Source organism: Triticum urartu, chromosome 4A (genome assembly GCF_056163025.1).
Source record: "Triticum urartu cultivar PI428250 chromosome 4A, HENAU_Tu73, whole genome shotgun sequence".
Classification (NCBI taxonomy): domain Eukaryota; kingdom Viridiplantae; phylum Streptophyta; class Magnoliopsida; order Poales; family Poaceae; genus Triticum; species Triticum urartu.
In genome coordinates this window covers 387,196,545-387,204,199 of record NC_141876.1, presented here as the reverse complement: position 1 = coordinate 387,204,199, position 7,655 = coordinate 387,196,545, and positions in this window count along the sequence as shown.

The window sequence follows — 7,655 nt, the reverse complement described above, 5'->3', positions numbered from 1 at the left end:
TGGAACATTGCATCACGATTTACACTTAATATATGTGGATGAAGTTTGTGGATTATTTAAGCTTGCAGGTATGCCCGATGATGTTATCGAGAAGAAGGTCTTCCCTTTATCTTTGAAGGGTGAGACATTGACATGGTATAGGCTATGTGATGATATGGGATCATGGAACTAAACACGGTTGAAATTGGAATTTCATCAGAAGTTTTATCCTATGCATCTTGTTCATCGTGATCGTAATTATATATATAATTTTGGCCTCGCGAAGGAGAAAGCATCGCTCAATCTTGGGGGGGGCTTAAGTCAATGTTATATTCATGCCTCAATGATGAGCTCTCAAGAGAAATGATTATTCAAATTTTTTATGCTCGTCTTTCTCTCAATAATCGCTCCATGCTTGATACTTCTTGTACTGGATCTTTTATGATGAAGACTATTGAATTCAAATGGGATTTATTGGAAAGAATTAAAAGCAACTCTGAAGATTGGGACCTCGACGAAGGTAAGGAGTCAGGTATAACACCTAAGTTTGATTGTGTTAAATCTTTTATGGATACTGATGTTTTCCATGAATTTAGCACTAAATATGGACTTGACTCTGAGATAGTAGCTTCTTTCTGTGAATCCTTTGCTACTGATGTTGATCTCCCAAAGTAGAAGTGGTTTAAATATAATCCTCCCACTGAGGTAAAAGTAATTGCTCCTATTAAATTTGAAGAAAAGACTATCACTTATGATGATCCTATTGTTCCTACTGCTTATATTGAGAAGCCACCTTTCCATCTTAGAATACAGGATCATGCTAAAGCTTCAACTGTAGTCAACAAAAGTAATATTAGGACACACAAACCCCCTGAGAAAGTTAAAGTTGAACCTCAAATTGCTATGGTTAAAGATCTCTTGGCCGATAATATTGATGGACATGTTATTTACTTCTTCAATGAAGCTGCTAGAATTGCTAGACCTGATGCTAAAAATAAACATAGACCTGTTGTAGGCATGCCTGTTATTTCCGTTAAAATAGGAGATCATTGTTATCATGGCTTATGTGATATGGGTGCTAGTGCAAGTGCAATACCTCATTCCTTATACGACGAAATTATGCATGATATTGCACCTGCTGAGATAGAAGATATCTATGTTACCATTAAACTTGCCAATAGAGATACTATTTCACCGGTTGGGATTGTTAGAGATGTTGAAGTCTTCTGTGGGAAGGTTAAATATCTTGTTGATTTTCTTGTTCTTGGTTCCCCACAAGATAGCTTTTGTCCCACTATATTTGGTAGACCCTTCTTGAACACTGTTAATGCTAGGATAGACTGCGAAAAGGATGTTGTTACCATTGGTTTGGGTGATATGTCTCATGAGTTTAATTTTGCTAAATTTAGTAGACAACCCCATGATGAGGAATTGCCTAGTAAAGATGAAATTATTGGTCTTGTTTCTATTGCCGTGCCTCCTAGTGATTCTTTAGAACAATATTTGCTAGACCATGAAAATGATACGTATATGAATGAAAGAAGGGAAATAGATGAAGTATTCTTTAAACAAGGACCTATTCTGAAACACAACTTGAATGTTGAAATCCTAGGGGATCCACCTCCACCCAAGGGTGATCCCGTGTTTGAGCTTAAACCATTGCCTGATACTCTTAAATATGCTTATCTTGATGAAAAGAAGATATATCCTGTTATTGTTAGTGCTAACCTTTCAGAGCATGATGAAGAGAAATTATTGAAAACTCTGAAGAAGCACCGTGCTGCTATTGGATATACTCTCGATGATCATAAGGGCATTGGTCCCACGCTATGTCAACACAAAATAAATTTGGAGAAAGACGCCAAACCAGTTATTGATCACCAACGATGGTTAAATCCTAAGATGAAAGAAGTGGTAAGAAAGGAAATATTAAAGCTCCTTGAAGCAGGTATAATTTATCCTATTGCTGATAGTCAGTGGGTAAGTCCTATCCATTGTGTCCCTAAGAAGGGAGGTATTACTGTCGTTCCTAATGATAAAGATGAATTGATTCCGCAAAGAATTATTACAGGTTATAGGATGGTGATTGATTTCCGCAAATTAAATAAAGCTACTAAAAAGATCATTACCCTTTGCCTTTCATTGATCAAATGCTAGAAAGATTATCCAAACATACACATTTTTGCTTTCTAGATGGTTACTCTGGTTTCTCTCAAATACCTGTGTCAGCTAATGATCAAGAAAAGACTACTTTTACTTGCCCTTTTGGTACCTTTGCTTATAGACGTATGCCTTTTGGTTTATGTAATTCACCTGCTACCTTTCAAAGATGCATGATGGCTATATTCTCTGACTTATGTGAAAAGATTTGTGAAGTTTTCATGGATGATTTCTCTCTTTATGGATCCTCTTTTGATGATTGGTTGACCAACCTTGATCGAGTTTTGCAGAGATGTGAAGAAACTAAGCTTGTCTTGAATTGGGAGAAGTGCCACTTTATGGTTAATGAAGGTATTGTCTTGGGACATAAAATTTCTTAAAGAGGTATTGAAGTTGACAAAGCTAAAGTTGATTCTATTGAAAAGATGCCTTGTCCCAAGGACATCAAAGGTTTAAGAAGTTTCCTTGGTCATGTCGGTTTTTATAGGAGGTTCATTAAGGACTTCTCAAAAATTTCCCTGCCTCTGATTAACCTATTACAAAAATATATTCCTTTTGTCTTTGACGATGATTGTGTAGAAGCATTTGAAATACTTAAGAAAGCGTTGATTTCTACAAATATTGTTCAGCCACCTGATTGGAATTTACCCTTTGAAATCATGTGTGATGGTAGTGACTATGCTGTAGGTGTTGTTCTAGGACAAAGAGTTGATAAAAAATTAAATGTTATTCAATATGCTAGTAAAACTCTAGACAATGCCCAGAGAAATTATGCTACTACTGAAAAGGAATTCTTAGCCATTGTATTTTCTTGTGCTAAGCTCAAACCTTATATTGTTGATTCTAAAGTAACTATTCACACTGATCATGCTGCTATTAAATATCTTATGGAAAAGAAAGATGCTAAACCTAGACTTATTACATGGGTTCTCTTGCTACAAGAATTTGATTTGCATATTATTGATAGAAAGGGAGCTGAGAATCCCGTTGCAGACAACTTGTCTAGGTTAGATAATGTTCTTGATGACCCACTACCTATGGATGATAGCTTTCCTGATGAACAATTAGCTGTCATAAATGCTTCTTGCACTGCTCCATGGTATGCTGATTATGCCAATTACATTGTTGCTAAATTTATACCACCTAGTTTCACATACCAGCAAAAGAAAGAGTTTTTCTATGATTTAAGACATTACTTCTGGGATGACCCACACCTTTATAAAGAAGGAGTAGATGGTGTTATTAGACGTTGTATACCTGTGATGCCCCGGATTCAATCGTACACTAATCATACACGCAAACGTGTACGATCAAGATCAGGGACTCATCGGAAGATATCACAATACAACTCTACAAATAAAATAAGTCATACAAGCATCATATTACAAGCCACAGGACTTGAGGGCTCGAATACAAGAGCTCGATCATAGACGAGTCAGCGGAAGCAACAATATTTGAGTACAGACATAAGTTAAACAAGTTGCCATAAGATGGCTAGCACAAACTGGGATACATATCGAAAGAGGCGCAGGCCTCCTGCCTGGGATCCTCCTAAACTACTCCTGGTCGTCGTCAGTGGCCTGCACGTAGCAGTAGGCACCTCCAGTGTAGTAGGAGTTGTCAGTGGCCTGGTCGTCATCAGTGGTACTTGGAAGGGTGTGTTTTATTAAGTATCCAGTTCTAGTTGTCAAAAGATCAAGGTACAACTCCGGGTCGTCCTTTTACCGAGGGACACGACTATTCGAATAGATAAACTTCCCTGCAGGGGTGCACCACATTTCCTAACACGCTTGATCCCCTATGGCCGGACACACTTTCCTGGGTCATGCCTAGCCTCGGAAGATCAACACGTCGCAGCACCACCTAGGCACAACAGAGAGGTCAGCACGCCAGTCTAAATCCTATGGCGTAGAGGTCCGGGCCCATCGCCCATTGCACACCTGCACGTTGCGAGGGCGGCCGGAAGCAGACCTAGCCCCCTTAATACAAGAGCAGGCTTACGGTCCAATCCGGCGCTCTCAGTCGCTGACGTCACGAAGGCTTCGGCTGATACCATGACGTTGAGTGCCCATAACTGTTCCCGCGTAGTTCGTTAGTGCGTATAGGCCAGTGGCCAGACTTAGATCAAATACCAAGATCTCGTTAAGCGTGTTATTTTGAAATAATCGCGGACGCCGACCAGGGCCAGGCTCACCTCTCTCCTAGGTGATCTCAACCTAACCTGTCACTCCGCCACAAAGATCCACTCAGAGGGCCATCGGGACAAACGTCCTTTCGGACCCAATCCGTGAATCACTCGCGGGTACTCTACGAGCCAACCCGACTTTAGTCACCACAAGTATCATATAATATGTATATAAGTATATACTCGTGATCACCTACCGAGTATCACAGCCTGATAGTATAGCATGGCAGACGAACAAGAATGTAGGGCCACTGATGGTAAACTAGCATCCTATACTAAGCATTTAGGATTGCAGGTAAGGTATCAATAACTGTAGCAACAATGACAGGCTATGCATCAGGATAGGATTTACGGAAAGCAGTAACATGCTACACTACTCTAATGCAAGCAGTAGAGAGAAGAATAGGCAATACCTGGTGATCAAGGGGGGGCTTTCCTAGTTGCTCTGGCAAGAAGGAGGGGTCGTCAACAACGTAGTCAACCGGGGCACCAGCAGCGACGTCAGTCTCGTAGTCTACCGAGAGAAGAGGGGGAAGAAACAATGAATACAATGCAAACAGATGCATATCGATGCATGACATGACAAGTAGCGGTGCTAGGTGTGCCCTAACGCAGTAGGTGGTGATACCAGTGAAGGGGAAAAACAACCAGGAAAATATCCCCGGTGTTTCGCGTTTTCGGACAGATGAACCAGAGAGGGAAAGTAACGTGTTTGCCCTAACGCAGCAGCGGCGTCAGTCTCATAGTCTACCGGAGAGAAGAGGGGGAAGAAACAATGAATACAATGCAAACAGATGCATATCGATGCATGACACGACAAGTAGCGGTGCTAGGTGTGCCCTAACGCAGTAGGTGGTGATACCGACGAAGGGGAAAAGCAACCGGGAACATATCCCCGATGTTTCACGTTTTTGGATAGATGAACCGGAGGGGGAAAGTTGCATGTTCGCCATGCTAGGGATGTGTGGCGGACGAACGGGCTACATATCCGGATTTGTCTCGTCGTTCTGAGCAACTTTCATGTACAAAGTTTTTCCATCCGAGTTACAGATTATTTTATATGATTTTATAAAGTTTTAATCATTTTCTGATTTTAATTATTTATTTAAATTCGAATTATCCAGAATAGTAAATGATGACGTAAGCATGACATCAGGGTGACGTTAATAGGTCAACTCGTCGGTTGACCAGTCAAACTAGACGGGTGGGTCCAGTGGGACCCACATGTCATTGTCAGGGGCACTAACAGGGGGGTTTAGACTAACGAAATGGGTTAATTAGCGGGTGGGGCCTAGTGGTCAGTGACAACTTTTTGGTCTTAGTTAACTAATTTAATTGATTAGCAATTTATCTATATATTTTTATTCGTTTATGGCGTGGGGCCCGCATGTCATAGACACAGGGGAGCCACGTTAGCGCTGACCAAGTCAATGGGTCAACGGGGCCCACCCGTCAGCGACACAAGGGGGCCCACGCGTCAGGCCCGCTCAGCGACGGTCGGCGACTCATCGGAATCACGCCGGCGAGCTCATTCGTGGCGGCACGTCCTCGAGCATCATGGGAAATTGCCCAGAGGGCATCATTTTGGTCGCGTCCGGGCACGCTAAAATGGCAAGACGATGACGCGTCGGTTGGTGGTGGTTTCATGGGCTGCGATGGCTGGAGATGAGCAATACAACGTCGCCGGCGGCGGGGTGTTTCAGGCGAGCAACGGCGATGCGGCGAGCTATTGGGAAAATGGAAGGGCGGGGCGAGGCCTACGTGCACGGGCAAGTACAACGGCACGAGCCCGGGGCCAAAGGGTCACCAGACGGCTATCGGCGACGAGCGCGGGCGGTGACGCATACGGGAGCTCGAGAAGATCGGAGCTACGGCGAGCTAGCGAACAAACGGAGAGGCTGGGGACGATCTACGGGGCGCGGTGACTGCAACCAGCACTGGCCCGTGACCATTTGGTCACCGGAGACTTGTCGACGACGAGCTCCGCGGTGCTGCGTTCGGCTGCTATGGCGATAGCTAGCTAGGGCGCGCGCGAGAGAGAGGAGGCATCGGGGGCTCACCGAGCGGCACACATGGTGGCCCTTGGGGGTTTAGTAGCAGCAGGGGCGTCGCCGGAGTTGGTGAAGAGCGACGGTGAAGCTCGTCGGAGCAGAGGAGGAAGACGGCGATGTGGTGGGCATTGCGGTGGCTCGGAACTCCAACGGGGTGCACCAGTCGAAGCAGCGGACGACGGCGGCCCTTGGAGACACAGTGGGGCGGCGAGGTGGGCATGGTGGCCGTGGCTAGGCCGGAGCCATGGCGGCGGTGGCGCCTGGATGCGAAGGGGAGAGGGAGACGCATGGCCGAGAGGGGGAGCGGGGGTGAGTGGGAGATGGGATCGAGGAGGCGGAGGCGTGGCGGCCTCCCGGCGCCAGTGGCGGCGAGGCAGTTGGGCGGGAGCGCACCCCTGTTCCGACCCGGGTCGGGGGAACAGGGAAGGGAGATGAGGTAGGGGGGCTGGGCCGGTTGGCCTTTGCCCAGTTGGGCTGGCCAGCTGTTGCTAGCTGGGCCATGTGGCCCAGGGGGTTGGTTATTTTTCTATTTCTCTTTTGTTTTGTTTTTCTGTTTTTATTCTTTTTCTTTTCTTTTTTAAATCATTTTAAAATAATTAGGCAACTTCTAAAAATGGGTTTTCTCCACAATAATTACCATTGAAATATTTGGCACCCACCGAACATTTTTGTTTCAATGTTTGAAATTTTTTATCGTTCAACTTGATTTTGAATTTGAATTTTGTATCGGCTTTGAATCAACGCGAGTTTATCAACAGTAACTGAAGTGACGTGTCATCATTAGCAGAGTTTTACTGTAGCTTAATTATCCGGTCGTTACAAAACTCCTTCACTACAAGAAATCTCGTCCCAAGATTTTAGGAGGTAGAGGGAAACAATGTTGGGTATTCATCACGCAGGCGATCCTCGCGTTCCCAAGTGGCTTCTTCTTCAGAGTGATGCGACCACTGGACCTTGAGGAATTTGATTGCCTTCTGACGTGTGCGGCGTTCAGCTTGGTCGAGAATGCGGACCGGATGCTCTTTATAGGAGAGGTCCTATTGCAATTCGAGCACTTCGTGATCCACTGCTCGGATTGGGTCCTTGAAGCAACAACGGAGCTGTGACACGTGGAACACATCATGAACCTGAGAAAGGTTCGGTGGAAGCTCCAGTTGATATGCCACTTTTCCATGCCTTTCGAGAATAGTGAAGGGGCCGATATAGCGAGGAGCAAGCTTGCCCTTGATCCCGAAGCGATGAGCACCCTTCATTGGTGTAACTCGAAGATAAGCCTTTTC